Source organism: Pinus tabuliformis, chromosome 1_2, assembly GCF_031772625.1.
Source record: "Pinus tabuliformis cultivar Carrire ecotype Pingquan chromosome 1_2, CPIR1, whole genome shotgun sequence".
Lineage (NCBI taxonomy): Eukaryota > Viridiplantae > Streptophyta > Pinopsida > Pinales > Pinaceae > Pinus > Pinus tabuliformis.
Window position 1 is genome coordinate 1,180,842,548 of NC_142298.1, and position 18,832 is coordinate 1,180,861,379.

Below are 18,832 nucleotides of genomic sequence, written 5' to 3' on the forward strand. Positions count from 1 at the left end.
ATATTGCGTTCCTGTTTAAATCCGGATCAGTGGTATCAGAGCGGTCTGCTTTTTCTCTGTTTTTCTTTGCATGTCCCCAACGAGGTCGGGATATAAGGAGTTAGGGCTTGAATTGGTCGAACCTTTGCAAGACCAGCCTCGCAAATCTCAATGACCTCCCATGGCGGATGAGAAGAAAGATGAGGGGGCAGGAGATCCTATCAGAATCTTGCTCGAAGAAGCCCTCGAGTGGCAAAGGAATGTGATGATGGATAGCTTTGCGCAGATCCTTCAGCGGCTACCTAGAGGCGACGCATCGACTTCCAATAGCTACTCTGGAAACGCCACACCGTTTAAGATACAAGTTAATTTTCAAATCCCCATCTTCGAGGGTCAAATAGATGTAGATGCCATAGATAAATGGTTAAATCTGCTAGATGGGTATTTTTCTGTTCATGAATTTTCAAGTAGGGAAAATATTTTTTTCGCTCTTCTCAAAGCAGCCCCCCACGTCAAGGACTGGTGGGAAGCCTACTGCGAGTAGAAGGATGAAAGTACAGGCTCACTGTTTTCAGCCGCCCCCACTTGGAATGACTTCTGGGACACCATCAAGGAGCAGTACTACCCTGTCAAAAGCTATGAGGACAAATACATCAAATGGACCACACTGCGGCAGGGACGAGACCAAGATGTACCAGAGTTCACAAATATTTTTCATACCCTTCGCACACAGTTGGGTATCAAAGATTCTGAGCTGCATCTGGTACTCAAATACCGCGGCTGCCTACACAGATACATCCAGGAAGAGATGGAGTTCTTGAACATCTCCTCACTCAGCACAACATACTGATACGCTGTCAAAATCGAGAAAAAGTTCAAACAGAAGAAGCGAGACTTTGGATCTGCAAATCCGAAGCCCAAAGGACAAAGCCAAGGCGGGGTGACCCAAGACAACCCCTCTAAGCTGCAAGAAAAGAACAACACCACGAAGCCGAAGAAGGACACAGGAAAGTGGTGTGAGTTCCACAAGAGTCCCACTCATAACACAAGTGAGTGTCAGACCAAGCAGTCGCTGGTGGCTGAGTTGAAGGCTTCCGAATCAGATGCATGTTCTGACTCTAAGCTAGAACCCGACAAGGGGGATAGCAAAGGGAAGCAAATCATTGATGCGGATCCTAGTGCCACTGTTGCCACTGCCAAGATCTAGAAGAATGATCCCGAAGAGCCAGAGGAGGGGGAACGTCTTTTCCACTCACAGATGTGGGTGAAGGGTTCACCGCTGCAATTCATTATCGATAGTGGCAGCCAAAAGAACCTCGAAGCGGTTGGGCCTACCAACTACGCCACACCCACAACCGTACAGTATCGGGTGGCTTCACGAAGGATGAGATCTCAAAGTTCACCAGCAGTGTTGCCTTCCCTATAGCATCAAGCCCTTCACAGATGAGGTATTGTGTGATGTTACACCTCTGGATGTTCGTGATGTACTATTAGGCCAGCCATACTTGTGGAGGCGACATGCTGTGTATGAGTCAAAGCCTCGTGCTGTCATTATTTCTTTGGATAATTCATTATACAGGATACCAGAGGTAGCTCCACCTACCACCACCTCTTTGATCACTGCTAAGAAAGGCAGCAAGCTCATCTCACAGACTAGGAAATTTATTTTCTGTCTGGTTCGCTCCCAAAGTAAGGGGAAGATCGTTGCTACATCCATGACCCCCGCAAAGGGTTCCTCCACGCAGCAGCAACAACATAGGGATACAGTCATGATAGAACACAGGAACAACTTCTCCTTACCCAGAGGGGTACCACACAAGTTTTAGGTGGGCGAAAAAGTTTGGTTACATCTGTAGAGAGAACGCCTTACCAGAACCCATCAGAAACTCAGACCGCTTCGACATGGTCCTTACACCAGTAACAAGGCTGTGGGCAACAATGCTTTGAATCACAGCATTCCTCCATTCCTTCGCTTTCACCTATTGTTCAATGTGTACCATTGTCGACCATCATTCCCACCATTTCTGGACACATCAGAGATTGCAGAACAGCTCACTAGAGACCCAGCTCAGCAGAAGCTTCCTCATGTCAAGGAGGAACTCAACATAATGGGGACCATTGATTCCTAAGGGGGGAGGAATGATCCAGGTGGATGTTGGTGGCCACCCACCTATCCCATTTGGACCCCCACAACTGTCTCTTTCAGTTTTTTAGTTTCCTTAATTATAGCACAGTTTACTATTTTTAGCAGTTTTTCGGGTCCTAAACTTCCGGAGCCGTTTTGAGGCCCTAAACAAAGTTTTTTGGGAAATCTACCTCCACAATTTTTTAGTTAAAAAAATCGTCTTTTTCGTCGTATTCCTGAGAGAGATCTTTCCAACGGGCTATCATGCGCGTCAAATGGAGATCGTATGCCAAAGTTACGACTCCGAGAAGTTGATGTACCATTTTACCCAAACGGGGCCAATAGTTTGGCGTTTCATCTTCTAGGGTTAGGTTTTGGAATGTTAAGGGTTTTCCATTGTTTCTCAATAATAAATAGGCCTTCAAGCCTCATTGTAAACACAATTCGAAACAATTCAGAGGCATGTAGCCGACACATCTCTTCTCAGAGATAAGCTACCATCGCCCTAGCTGGGTTATTTCTATTTGTAAGCATATTTCAGTATTCTCCATTAATGAAATGAAGTATTATTTCCGCTACATCTCTGCTTTTATGGTTATCACATCTTTGTATTTATGGTTATCTATGTAATCTATTGCGTTCCTGTTTAAATCTGGATCACATATTCTTGCCAAGAAGGTGTGTGAAAGTTGGGTATGTTACTCACTTCATTTGCAACAAATTTTTCAATTAAGCTATTATATACCCATACATGTTTTTGGGCTTATTGTACTTGTGAGAGATTTGAATAATTATACGCATACATGAGAGTTTATGTGTGTGTGAACAATGAAAACTAGCAACATGCATGAGCGATGGACTTGCATTGGTCGATTGCTTTGTTACATGTATGTTGTCAACTTGAGAATGTTGATCATTTGCACATGCATGAGTGTCGACTTGTGTCGATTGTTGTCACATGTATGTCATATCGACTTGGAAGTGTTGATTTTATCTCCAAAGATGAAAGGGATATGTTGATGGATTGTTGCATGAGATGTGAAATTCTTATTGTTTATGCAAAGAATCGTCAAGTTGTTGTACAATCTTATGTTTGACTCTCAAGTCAAGTCAATTGTTTGAAGAAGCTTGTCTTGTTGACTTATGTTTAGTCAACGATGTTTTGTCAATTACGTGAGTCGATATTTTGTACACCAAGATGCAAGAGTAAATGGTGATGTTACATGTTGTGACAATTGTTGCTTTGGAGGAGCAAAAGAAGAGGTTTTTGATTTACAATTTCTTCCATAATGTGTTTTTCCATTTAATGGGTGTTTCTTGTGAGAAGTTGTCGCAGGATTTTGGAAGGTCCATTCTTTAGCAAGGTTCTCATGCTTAGCCTTCATTCTCAAATCATGACATGAGTACCATGTTGAACTGGAGGATGATAGAGTCAAGAAGCGAAAGTGGACGAGATGCCAAAAGTTTGCAGCTATGGAAGACCGTTGTTTTGTGTTGGCGCCAAGATTCTCAGTGGGAAGGCTATCAGATTGCATCAATTTTTCAAGCACAAAGGGATCGATGTGGTATAGAAAAGGTATTTTTCAGCCAGCAAATGTCCAACAAGTGTTCGATTGGGTCAACAACAACAAGAGAACAGTGGTTGAGGGACATAGCCATTTGCAATGCAAGGCATGTCAGTGTACCTAAGTGGTTTTCATGGAGACCTTTCAAGTAGAATCAATTGATAGAACTTGGGAAAGAGGAGTGTTTAGATCTCATTAGATAACCAGCTTTTGTGGGTCTAAAAGCCCGTCAGTGGGAAGGAGTGATTGGAATCTGGATTAGGGGCCAAAATTTGCTCAAAAATCAAAATTCTCAGATTGGCTCAAAACGTATATGACTGCATCCGTCTCGTTAAGATGATCACAACGCAATTCATTTCACTGAAAATTGAGTTTGGATGGAGGAGAAAAGGCCTATTGTTTGTTTTCCTAAACAACTAAAAAATTGCAGAACATGACAAAATGATGACATGGAAGTACAATCAACATGATGGGAATCTTCTTTAGTTTTTTCCCAATGAGGCTGTGACAAGTGTCACTTCAGGATTCACCAGTTTGGTTGTGTGAAGGCGCAATTGCCCAATGTCCTGCACGGTGGAATTATGATTTTATGGTTAATATTATGTGGAAATTGTAATTTTTTAGAAATATATTTTAAATTCATATATTATATTATAATTATTATATATTATATATAGATATTATATATCTAAACTTAATATAATTCCAAAATCCGCACATATATATATATTTAAACTATATCAAAGGCAGAAATATATAATGGCGATGTCCGAACATATGGTGGGAAAAATATATTATGGGATGGGTAGAGGGTGGGTCGAACCCATGACCTCACCCTCCCAACTCCGATGCAATACTAATGAGCCAACGTGAGTCTTGTTAAACATAGGCCACCAAACTATATTTAATGCCAACAGTGATGCCGATGGTGGAGCGGAGGGAGCCAACGCCACGGGCCAACTCCCTCACCATACGACCAACCACTATAACCTTGGGCCAGCACTAAACGAATAAGCGCGCTTAGTGTCGCTAATCCCATTTAAGCCTAATTAATCCGTAATTAAGGATTGATACAGTTTTGGAGGCATGCCAATTTTGGCGGAATTGCAAACTTTAGTGGACTTAACTGGAGTCTTTCCAGTTTTAGCAAAGGTTTTCTAGGCCAAACTAGAGAAAGCCATATATTACTCATTTTTTGAGCAATTTTAGAAAATTAATAGCATTCCTAGATGATTTTTACATTATGAACTCATTGGTGCAAGTTGCAGAGGCAATAGAAGACTTCTACAGGTGATTTTTCCACAGGGAAGTTCAGGGAAGCCTAGGGCCACCATGGAAGGAGGTCATGCCCAAATCAGCTAGAGTCAGTTTTCAGAGATCTAATAGTCATTTTTGGGGTTTTTGGGTCCTATGAACACAATGGAATAGGTTTAGGAGCAATGGGACACTTCTGTATGTGATTTTTTCCACATTGAAGTTTTATGAAGCATAGGGCCACCAAGGAGAAGTCATGCCCATAATAGATATGGTCCATTTGCAGAGTTTGGAGAGTCAGCTTAGGGGTTTTAGGATGCTCTGAGTCAATTGAAGCAGATTTTAGGAGCTCAGGAGCATTGTAAACTATACTTTTTTCCTTTTTGAGCAAATATAGAGGCCCAAGCCATGGAAGCTGGACCAAGGAGATGTAGCCTAGGAAGGGTGAACTCCTTTATCAAGACACCGTGTTGAGTGTTTTTCTTGATGGTTTTCTATTCATTTTCTTATTGCTGTTCAATAGTTACTTTCATGCTATTATGCTCATGATTTCACATAAAACTTGACATAAAATTTACCTGTTTCCAATCGTAAACATCATAAGAGAACCCTGCACATGAAGCAATAGAAAAGCATGTGTTTTTAAATATTTAAATGAAATTAGCACAACAAAACTAACATTCAGATATAGATCAATGAACCAAATGCAAAAAAAAGAAGGAATAAGTGGAATCAAGTCAATGGATCATGCCTTGGAAAAATAAGTGGTGGTTTCAAATGATGGCACATTGTATGTAGAAGTCCAACAAAGTGAGATGAAACCACAAAAGCGAGATCTAGTGAGGAAAGCACTTGGCGTGCAAACGAGAGAGAATGGTGGCACAAGTGTTGGACAATAATTAAAAAAAGAAAATCTTTAGAGATGATATTTCTAAATTGCATGTATATGGGCATACAACTCTAAGACATGGTTAGGCATGTATCCCTGTCGATAAAGTCTTGGAGTAGACCTATGTGATGAGGGAGAAAAGCATGTTGATTTCTCTAGTGAAATTTAAAGGGAGGAATATTAGGGTAAACTTAACTCAATAAAAGAGTCAAAGTTTTTAGGTCTACAGTGGTATTAGATCCCCTAGATTACATATTATGAAACCTTTAAAAGGCTTGGGGATCCTCCATTGTAATATGCCTAATTTGAGTGGAGTGCTCACTTGGCTAGGCCGAAATGTTGGCCAAATTAGCTTCTTTTATCATCGGATAATAGATCTATTATTCAAAGTTGGTTTTCTCATAAGGGTTTCAATTTAAATTATGGTGTTCATGTGCTCTTAATTGTTATATGTTTATCATTTATTTATTTCTATTTAGATTATACTATCATATCAAGAATATAGAGGGATACAATTTCTTAATGTGTAAATTTTTTTAATCATTTAATTCTATGTCATTCACACATTAAAAATTTCAAATCTCCCAATGTGTAATTTTTTTTTTGTCGATCAAGGAAACTTATTTATATTATCCAAAGGTCGCTGATTAAGTTGTGGTGGTCTATGGCTCTCCTCATTTCACTCCTACCCAATTTGTTAGTAAGGGGATCCAGATAAAATAAAGAATATATACCCATTTATTACATATGTCCCATGGAAAAAATGGCCATATATACCAAACAAAAGCAAAATTGCTACAAAATCTGTAGATTTCATATTATTGAGGGGACATATTTCAGATTTTTGAGCTTGGTTACCCATTTTATCTGGTTTCCCATGATCTTCATGTATATGGAAGTCAATATGGGCCAGGCGTGCTTCAATTTCGTCCATTTGTTCATTGTTGTGACATTGACTGCGTCTCATGGTAGTGAGCTATTCTAGGATCTCATTCCAACTGAATTGCACATCATTGATATAATCCACCAACTCGTTTCGGTCCTTGTATTGGTGCTCCCTAAGAATGTCCATGTTGGCATGGATGTCTTGGAGTTGTTCTACAGTTGCCTCAAAACATGGTTGTTGGACCACATGGATCAGGGATTGATCTGGGGTGTGGGTGACCTCTCCTTCCGTTGAGACACCTTCCACCTCATTCGCGTCTGCCTGAGCATCTTGATGCCCCCGATGACCATGTCCGCAATGAGGATGACCACATTGCCAAATCATCACTACTTCCCGACCTCGATGACCTATTTGTCGGGACCACACCCTGCTGGTAGAGCCTTGACTGCTAACCCCCTTCAATGATGACCACTAAGAGCACCCTTCATTTTGGCTCAACGAAATAGCCATACCGAAGAAGCCAACCGATCGACTGCTAGTTGAGGTGGACCAAGTAATTTTTGAGCATACCCTTCCTAGGTCAACAGGCTGCGAGGAGGAAGGAAAATACGATGATGAAGGAAAGTAGAATCCTGGTCCCAGACACATACACCTCTAAATACGTTTAATGACCACACAAATGACCCCCACTACCAAGAAAGGGTCCTGAGAGGAGAGATAAAGCCACCAAGAAAGATGCTTACTTCTAATTTCTAAACCCATGAGTAACCAACTAGACACCCTCACAAGACTATAGGGAAGAACATGAAGGTAGCTCTAAGGTCTTACCATCACAAAAAACACAAAACCAAAAGAAAAGAGCCTATCAACCCACAACAAAAGAAACCAAACTCCCAGGGTGAAGTTCCGAGCAATAATGGAATACCAACCACCTCTTAGAAGAATGATGAGGCGACAGATAAAAAACCATCCCCACCAGAGACGTGTCTTCTCATGGATTAGAAGCCAAATGAACACATCCAGGACCGAGGGAGAAAACAAGAGTCCTAGAAGTGTCCCCTCCCCCAATGAAATTCCTACAAACCAAAGTCCTGTCGAAATGAAAATACAAATGACAAAGTTTACCTGCCAGTATATCATGCTACAGAAGCATGCATGGTGAGAACGAGTGCCTAGATCCCATGCTACAGGTTTTCTTTCATAATATAGCTCGCTAGCCATAAGAACCTAACCCAATATAGCCCAATTCACATGACCAAAAATATGAGGTTTGTAGGGTGCTCCAGAGCAACACATTGCAACATTATCACTGACATACTCTCCTCTAAGCCTGTCACACAATTCACGGATGCAAATGATACCCATCACTATTCCACCCCAGAGCTAAATACTCCAACCTACCTCGAAAATGATCTGGTGCTGATCCCAATTGCTCCTAGATGTACCACGTCGCATCCAATTACCTCCGCATTGTGTGAGCCTTAACACTCACTGAATGCCCCCTGCCACTGTCCATCATCCCCATCGAGGATAATGTGTAAATTTTTTGAATTATTGCTTGTGTCTATTTTGGAATAGGGCTTCCAAAATTTTAATTTAATAATCAATAATTATTAGGTGATTGATAGGGATTTAACCTCCAACAAATATTCATTGAATATTTTAGTAGTAGTTATGATAAAGGGTGGAGATTTATCTCAGAAATAGTTATGCCCTTTTTGCTTTTCAATTTAATTAAAAAAAATGTTGTGTCCAAAAGTGTCATTGAACTAAGAAGTACTATAGGCATGTATTTGTTTTGATAGTTTTTTGGTGAAAACTTCACCTTTCTTTAAGGGGAAAAAGAGCAATTAGAAGGTAAAGAAGGATGTTTAAGTCTTTATAAATAAGAAATATAATTATACTAGCCCAACTATATAAATTAAATGGATGGTAAATGTTGATAGACATTAATCCATAATAAGCATAAAAACATTTACTTCATAATACATTCCACGTTATTAAAATTTAAAAAAAATCATAAAACTAACTAAATTTTTACTTCATTATTATTATTAATAATTATAAAAATATTAATATATAAACATAAAAATATTGATATATAAACATAAATATATTTGAAAAAACATGGAATGCAATTCTAATTCTTGGAGATTTACACCCGCTTTACCTGGAGATTGTTAATTTATGAATTTACTTTGTTATAATACAATGGGCCAATACCATGGTTTATCAATACCAAATTCTCAAAAAATCGTTAGTCATTTCATATGCCACTTGTTCATATGACTTTTTTTTTAATTAATCAATTTAATTAAAAGAGTAAAAAAAAGTATAACTGCTTTGGAGATAAATCTCAACCTTTGATTTGTGTATACTGTTACCCACCACCAGTGGGTGACATCGATAGGAGAAATTTTCTCCTAAGTTTTCCTTCAACTGATAGCCAAAATCCCCTTGCAACCGCCAGATAGCTCAATGTGCCACCATTCTCCGACACCTGAGCCAACTATTATGTGCCCTCACCCATCTGTTATGATCATATGTTTGAAGGTGGGCCTGCTAAGACCAAATGTATGGATTTTCATTATGTGTCTAGGTGTTTAGGCTTGCTTTCCTTGGGCACATTTCGACATGAATCAGTGGGGGGAATTCAACAAAAATAAGGGGCTTGGATTGTAATATTTTTCCCTTATCCCAACTTGGTGGTTAATCTTGTAACCTGGTCCTGTGGGATCTCCTCATTGGCTAATAGCTTTAGAAGTGGCACTAAATTGGAAACCCTAACTTTTGTTGCATGGTATCACTCCTCAATACCATATATATCTATTATGAAACCAACTCACAAAAAGATAGAAAAGATAGATCAATGCCTTAGAAATAAGCCTCTTCGAGGGGGAAACCTCCTTTACATTACAAAAATGAACAATTCTTGGATGATACAAGTGACAAGACCTACTTTCTATATATAGGAGTCTAAGGGGTCATAATATAATCAGAGACGACATAACAATAATAATGTAAGGGCAAAATAATAACAATAGTGGGCTTCTATGGGGCACAATAATAACAATATGGGGACTACATGGGCACAACAATATAATAAGGGGGTTGTACTAATAACAATAAGGGGTTACACTAGTAGTATAGGGACCTAACATGCCCTTCTCCTTCAAAAAGTGTTGTCCTCAACGCTTGAGTAGTTCTTGATGTTTCTGTGTAAATTCTTGTCCTCTCATGTGGAATCTTCAGCGGGTAAGTTCTTCCACTTGATGAGATACTTTGAAATTGATCTATTTCATAGCTTTCGATTTCTCGGTTCTGTGACTACTTCAGGTTCCAATATGATTTTTCCTTCCTTGTCAAGTTCTCGCAATACTGTTTGAACTGGGATCTTCTACAACTTTTGAATGAGTTCCCACTCCTTTGGGCATATGGATATATGTAAGGCCTGATGTTTGGAGGAACACTTCATGGAATCAAATGAATAGCATGATCATGATCACAAATAGGTGGGAGGCCTTTGGGAGTCTCAAATACCTTGGAATTATTGTCCAAAACGTTTTGGAGATATGAAGAAATACATGATTTCGATGTGGGATCCTCTAGTGAACATAATTGTGCAATTACACCCCAGTTTTTTTTATTAGAAGCTTTGTAATGATGTTAGAGTTGATTATCTTTCCATGTTTTCCTTTGATACCCCTCAATTCAACTTCCTTTCCTTCCCAAAAAAATTCAAGAAAATCTCTTGAAAATTAAAAGCTATCATACCCAAAGATTGTAGCCATTGGACTCCTAGTAAAACATCAACACCACCCATTGGAATGGAAAGCATTGGGCTATTCAATATATATTATCCCATGGATAGCTTGATATTATGGCACTTTCCAGAGCAATTTATGGTTCCTCCACTTGCAACCATCACTTGACACTCCGGTGCTAGATATATGAAGCAATTCAATTCCTTGGCTATCTTACAATCAATAAAATTATGGGTACTACCTAAATCAATCAACACCCTTAAATTTTTCTTCTTAATATGTCCTTATATCTTGATAGTTTGAGGAGTGGTAATTTCTTCTAATGCATTACAAGATATGGTCGGATTTATTTCTTGAGACTCAATGTGATCTTTCAATTCTTGAACATTTTTCTTCTTGATATGTCATTCTATATTGATAGTTTGAGCAATGGTAATCCTGTCCAATGCATTACAAGATATGGTCAGATTCATTTCTTCTTTCTCGATGTGATCTTTCACTTCTTGAACCTTTTTCTCTGTCCTTCTATCTTGAGAGTTTTAGGAGTGGTAATTCTTTCCAATGCTTTACAAGATATGGTCGGATTCATTTCTTCTTTCTCTGAGGTTGGTTCCTAGTGTATATACTTTTCTTTTGAAATTTCTTGATCCTTTTCTTCCTCCTCTCCACAATCAATGTAAAATAATTTCTTCTCAGCACACTTATGACCTTTAATGTATTTGTTATCACAATTGTAACAAAGCCCGTTTTCTATTTTTTCTTCCAATTGTTGTGGTGTAACCCTTCTAGGTTGTGGAAGGCTAGGAGAAACAACACTTCCATATTTATATTTGTGAGGGGTAGACTTCCTTGTTGCCATAATTTTTCTTTCCACTTTTTAATAAAGTCCTTTTTCTCTTTTTTTCTTCCAATTGTTGTGATGTTGCTCTAAAGAAGTTGTTGCTCTTTGTATCCTCATAATGTGCTATCATTTCCTTCGTGAAAATTGACCACGTAACAATTTGTTTACGAGAACAAAGCCCTTTATACCATAAAAATTGATCCTGTTCTAAATATGAAGATGAAATACATACCTTTTGTAACAATGGTACACCATGTAGATCAACATATTGCTCCATCCGTAGTATCCAATTTACTGGATCCTTTCCATCAAACTTCCTCATATCGCCTTTTCTTGATTTCAGGAGCTTGATCTTGAAATGACTATAACTCTGTACTTTCAAATCTCAAAGTTCTAAAATTGTCTCCTGTAGTAGCCCTCTAAGTTCTCATTCTAACCCCGCAAGTCTGATCAGAATTTGATTCTCCAAGAAAGAGTTATGCCCAATCTCCTAAGATGACATGATTATATAATGTTTCAGTAGAGCGAGCTTGTACGACGTGCCATGTGTCATTGTTTTCGACCTTCGGATCTGAAAGTTATGCACAAAAAACTACCATATGTTCTCTTTCTGTAACTTCTTACAAAATTTCAATTTGTTGCTCAGAGAGAAAGTTATGACAATTTTCCCAAGGTCACCTGTTTAGGATGTAATTCGGGAGTCTACAAAAACCCTAAATTCCTCAGATCATATATCCGAAAATATAGCGAGACAAGATCTAAAATTCAGACCCGAGATTCAGAACAATTTCTTCTCAAATGGGTTTTTTCTTTAGCTTCTGAAACTTTGTAGCGAAAAGGTTATAGAGAAAATACCACGATGACCTGTTTTAGATGAAATTTTGGAGCTTGCAAAAATCCTAAATTCCTCATATCATATCTCCGAAAATATAGCGAGACAAGATGGGAAATTTGGATTTGCGGTTCAGAAAGATTTCTTCTCAAATGGGTTTCTTTCTTAGCTTCTGAAACGTTGTAGAAAAAAAGTTATAGCAAAAATACCACGATAACCTATTTGGAGCAGCGAAACCCTAGAATCCAAATCTCTGATACCAAATCTTATGAAACCAGCTCATAAAAAGATAGAAAAGATAGATCAATGCCTTAGAAATAAGCCTCTTCGAGGGGGCAACCTCCTTTACGTTACACAAATGAACAATTCTTGGATGATACAAATGACAAGACCTCCTTGCTATATATAGGAGTCTAAGGGGTCATAATATAATCAGAGCCGACATAACAATAATAATGTAAGGGCATAATAATAACAATAGTGGGCTTCTATGGGGCACAATAATAACAATATGGGGACTACATGGGTACAACAATATGATAAGGGGGTTGTAATAACAATAAGGGGTTACACTAGTAGTATAGGTACCTAACAATATCACTCCCCTTGGATCATTATAACCCTTTTTCATACTTTTCCCATCCAGGTCCACATTTGTCCATTGGGTCCACAAGGAGTTAGCCTTCCCCTCCCATTCTCGACACTTTGAGTTGGGCCTAGAACGATGCCCAAGAGGGTGATGCAACTAAAAATAAAGTTAAAAGTATAATTTTTCCCCTCACAACAAGAAATGCACCATAAAATGAAAAATATGGTCGAGACCCAAAAAAATAGTGCATGGGAAAAATCCAGACATGAGCTCCACCCCCAATTACTATGGCCATCACCCTGGTTTGTACGGCCTCTATATGTGCCCCTTGCATCATTTAGGAACCCATGATTGTCCCAACCCCTAATGGGCAATAAAATTCCCAACCTCAAGGGATAATACACATCATTCTCTCATTCCCTGGAGCCCCGAGTAGTTAAAGAAATCAAAATTAATAAAAGACAAAACACATATGAAGAAGGGTGGAAAAACAAAGGTCGGGGTAACTCATGTACCACAATTTCTCCCTCCTACATCTATATACCCAATGTGTGGGCTTTACCCACTATATCTACACTTGTACCATGGCATGTGGCTTGGAGCCTTTCCTGTTGCCCTACTCCTTTCCACCATCCTTTCACCCGACACCTGCCATTTGAAGGATGTACCATGTACCTGTTACTCCCTTAGAGGTTGAAACCACTAATAGGGCCCTTTATTACCCTCTTTTGTTAAAAAAGGAAACACCTATACCTTCTAAATCCCATTTGGAAGGGCATGCAACTATGAAGTTTCCACTTTTCCCTTGGTTTGCAAGCTTAATTACTCAATTGCGCTCATGAATTATTGTTCTGGAAGGTGAGGAGACACATTGGATATTATACAGGATTGCAGGTGGGTCTCCATTTGGACTTGGTCTCCCTATACATGGTCCAAGCCTTCTAGAGGGTCATAATGGCACTTGTAGGTGAGCATTGAGAGCCATGGGCCTCCTCCACAATAGAGCATTGGATTCCACACCATGGGATTCTTCAACACCACATATTGCTTGCTCATGCCCTAGTTGTATAGAGATGATGATGCACTTGGACCACATTTCCCAATTGGACACATACTTTCATGACACTTGGCAGCTAATCTAGGGCCCAAATGGGGTTTTGTCTCATCGAGAGAGACATGGGAGGGAATGTGTCATCATTCTAGCCCTTATTGATGGAGAATCAACATGATTGATTCAATTGGAGACCCATGAGACCATTGGTTGTGCCACACAACCACTTTGGAGCACCATAGATGTTTCTCTTAGAAACCAAGGGTCCACCCCCTTGGTCATCAGTTTGAGAGCCTTCCTCTTCATCTTGGCACATGGAGGACTTATCTTGGCCTTCCAATGACCCTTTTATGCCATTATTTTATCATTTTGACCTCATTAGGAACACTTATTTCACACTTTTGAGCTATTTGTGGGTTTATCACCAATAAGGTTTTTATTTTGCACATTAAAGTATTTTTTATGGGCTTATTAGGCTAATTAGACCAAATCGAACTTCTAAAGGCTCATATAAATTGAAGAAGAGCCTCATTTGTAACTCATCATCATTTGGATTGGGATTTTCCCTTGTAAAATAATTCAGACCTGCAATTGATGGACGAAATTGGATGTAATTGATGCATTTTGATGTTTGGTATTTTCACTATCTTGTCTTGGAGCTTCTAATTGCAATTGTCATGGATGGATATACTCGCATTACCTTGTAAGTGTGTTTTTGATGATATATCTTCATGTTACTGCATGTCTAATGTATGGAATGTCTTTTCATAATCTTATTTATGCCCTAATTTGATGCAAATTATTGAAAGAACTTGGTTATGTAAGCATTTCATGCATTCATCATTAGGGATTGTGAATGGATGTTCTTAGAGGCTTGTCTTATCTTGCATCCTTGAAACTACATAACCTCTTTCAAACTGAAGTGACTCCTTGATAGAGTGAAGTCCTTTCATCAAAGGAAATCTAGACTCCATTTCTCCCAATTGTCAAGACACTAGGTCTCATTTCTAGGTGATTAAACCTCAAACCTTTTTCTTCACCTTTTTCCAAATTTCATCCCTAACCTTATACAACTAGCTAGGTCCTTGTGTGAAATTCATTAGAGGTATTACTTTGAGAAACTAAGTGGATAGTCTACTACCTTTTTGTATTCTCTAGTGTTCCTTAAAATTTGAGGCAATTTCCATGGCTAGTTTGAGAGAAAACTCAAATCCTAGCTCAAGTTTCAAAGTTAATCTTTCACGTTTATGGTTGGTGGCCTTTGAAGGTTATTTTCCCATTGAATTTGATATCTTTTTTCCTTTTTCTTTTCCCTACCTTGACTTAATGTCCTCCTATGGGGTATCTTGCTTGTGATCAAACCTAAAACCCTAGGTCTTGTATGGATCCAACCTTGTCCTCTCAACTTTAGCATCATCCACCTTAAAAGAAATTTCATATTTCAAAGAGTTGGTTGAGTGGTCCTTCACCATCTTGGAAATATTTATTTTAGGACAGCTAATCTCATTATATCATCTCAAAATCCTAGATCCTCATTTCGATATTTAGATCTTTCTTGGAGAGTCATTAAGCTTCATTGAAGCAAGTGAGCCTCACATTGAGCCTATCCTTTGAACAAGCCTTGGAAATCATTATAAACCTAATAATTAACCCTTTTATCCTAAGTGTTTTCCATCATTTTAGGACTCCCATTAGTGAAATTCTGTAAAGAGCAAGGGACACAGACTAAGGTGAGAATGAGTCTTTGTCCCATTGTTGTCATTTGGTCTAGTAGTTGTCCCTTAGGTACCCCTCCTAGGAGACCCTGCTAGATCGCGTGGAAACATTTTTGGCATCGGTTTAGGGTAAGAAGTAGGTATACTTCACCTATGAATCATTGAGTAATTGATTCATTGACAACATTATAAATATTCCTCTCGCGATTCCATTCATTTTCAAATCGCCTAGTTTGCTTGAAGAAGACATCATTCCTCCTTTAACTAGGTTTGTTGCAAAAAGGGGGGAGAGAACTCCATTGATTTATTAGAACTAACATTCTCCCTGAATTTGAAGACGTTGGAAACACAACCGTTAAAATGGATGCCAATGCCAACCATAATCAAAACCAACCCAAGATCCCAAGAATCAAAAAGCTCCTTTCCAATCTTTCTAGACCTTTGAATTTGAGTGACAACCCCAATCCTTTGCCTGAAAAATATCATGAATGGTTACCCAAGAATGTTGATAAAAGTGCCCATGACCATGTAGATGATTTCTTCTAGGTGCTTACCCCAAGGGGTATTAAGGATGATGATGTGATAATGATGCTATTTGATTTATCCTTTGAGGGGCAGGTAATGGAATGGTATCTTAGTCTCCCTCCTGGTAGCATAGATGAATTTGACAAATTTGAAGATGCCTTTATGAAAATATGGTCATTTGATGTTGAAGGGGATTTTAACCTTGAGAAGTTTTAGCACATAAAGAAAGGTAATGAAGATATTAGGGAGTTTATCCAAAAGTTTGATAAGATTATTAGGGATATTCTTGATCACCTTAAGCCTCATGATGCTCTTATACTTGAAAATTCACTAAGGCTATTGGAGGACACCTAACATATCAACTAAAGGATAAAAAGCCTAAAACTCTTGCTGAGGCCAAAGAAATTGTCATGGAGGTCGAGAAAAACTTGAATGTTTCCAAAATTGAGATGTTTGAACATCCTAGTATAAGTTATAAGCTAAGAAGAGAAAGTCCAAGTATCAGGTTGAGGAAGCCCTAGTCATTGCCCTTAAAAATCTTGACAAATTATCTGAGGACATGAACTCTAGGGATAGGTTATATATGAACAAGTTCACCACTCTTGAAAAGGCTAAAAAATCAAGTTTTATTCCCAAGAATAAGCCTTTTGTCAAGAAAGCTAATGATGAAGGCAAGAAGGGTCCACCTGAGGTTCCTAACACTTTGGCCCCATCCCATGCTTTGGAACAAGGAGAATCATTTTCCGAAGATGAGCAAAGTGACAATGAAGAAAGTGAAGATGAGGAGGGTGACGAACAAATGAATATAGTTTAAAGCAAAGCCTTCAACATTATGTTAGGTGACACATACACTCATCCTATGATTAGTGAAGTGACACTCAAGGATGAAAAGTATGGTGGTGGAAGATTCAAAGGGGTCCAATACTCAAGAAAGAATGATAATAACCCTTCCACAAGCTCCAAGGAATTGAAAGAGAAGGAACCTATTCCCAAGCAATCTCTTCCTAATAAAACTCCTCCAAAGGAGCCCCCAAATAAAGATACCATCAAAATATATCCTCCTAAGAGGAGACCAAAGTGTTAGGAAGACAAATCTTGTCTTGCGGACAAGACAAGATCTCCATAGAATCAATGATTGAATCTAGTAACAAATAAACAAACTAGTAAATCTTTCCTTAGGTCCATTCTATTGAATGATAAGAAGGAGTAATGGAGTATGAAATCCATACCTTTCAAATGAAATTCCCATTGAAGATCCTTGCTATGGTTTGATGCAACTTCCCAATGCTCAGAATCCGGACGTGCAAATACACTAATAAACACAAGATCAAAGACATATGATATATAAATGATTCAATACAACCTATATTATTGATCAAGGAGACTAGTACCTAATATCATAACCAATGGAAAATGAAGGTAAACATCCAATATATCAGATCCAATGGACAATATAGTGACAAATAAATATTTTTTTTATTATAATTGAATGAAAAGGAGAGATACAACATAGCCTTGATGTTGACAAATATCCTTACAATAGTCTCCAATCCTTCCTTAAGTGACAAGTGTTGGACAATTAGCAATGTCTAGATGGTTGATGGCACTCACTATGTTGGCATTGATGTCAAATGGACTAGCACTAAGGATAGAGGTAACACTTGTCGACATTCATGAGCATGCTATTCATGGGGAGTCCCATGGTTGCTGCAGTATTCTGTAGAGAATCATCACAGTAGCAAGCCTACTGGAGGAGCCATAAAAATATGACTATGATGGCCAGGGAGTCCCAAAATTTGGAGGTATTTTTACCCCATGTGTTTAGTTTATATGCTCTTGGTTATGGCATAATCAGATAATGCTCTAGAAGAGATTTCCAATGGTGTGTTGGGCTCTAGAAAAGGCCTTCTGGATCAAAAGTTATAGCGAGTTAAAGTTGGCAGACATAAGCTCATTCACTCAAGACTTAGGTAGTTTTTGAACTAAGGTTGGGACTTAGGTGAGTTGGGCCTAGTCAAAGGTCGGGCCACATAACATAGTTAGTAGAAGAACAAAGCCCTGATCCCCTTGACCCCCGACCTATGTGGGACTAGCTCCAAGTTGGTAGTCGGTCAAGTTGGGAGTTGGGTCTAGTTAGACCAGTCAGAGGTTGTGCTATGCAACAAAGTTTAGACAGAAGATTGAAGCCACGAATCCTGACCCCCGACATGTGTGGGACTCGGTACAGGCAAACAAATGGAATAATGCAATTGGCTCATGGTGGTGTGCTAACAGTAACGTGGTAGATGATGTCAGCATGACGTGGCAATACAAAGGACACGTGGCATACAATTTCAAAATTTTTGGATGGCCTAGTGGACCAAATTTAGGTGACATGTTTCACCATACAAAAGGAGACACGTGGCACAGATGATGTCAACATGACATAAACTAATGATGTGGAAAAATATCGAAGTTTGTGCCAAGGGTTTGTTTTGTGAAGTAATTCCCGTGTATTCAGTGGTCGTCATTGAATGGATAGAACATGCCCAAAATAGTGGAAAAGGTCCCTAGTTGGACATACGAGCAAGTTGGAGGTTGAGGCTAATACAGGCGCACAAGCAGGAAAATCAGGCCGACTCAAGACCTCCCGACCAACATTGAAAGGCGTGCTCAGGAATTAGTTTCACATGGTCTTCCTGTGTTATTGGTGACTTTATTATCTGTGGTAGAGGATTAGAGCTGGTGCCAATATTAATGGTGACTTTAGAGAACATAAAGAAGGAAACAAGGACCTTGGATTACATAGAAAATTTAATGGCCCTGGCTCAAATGAAA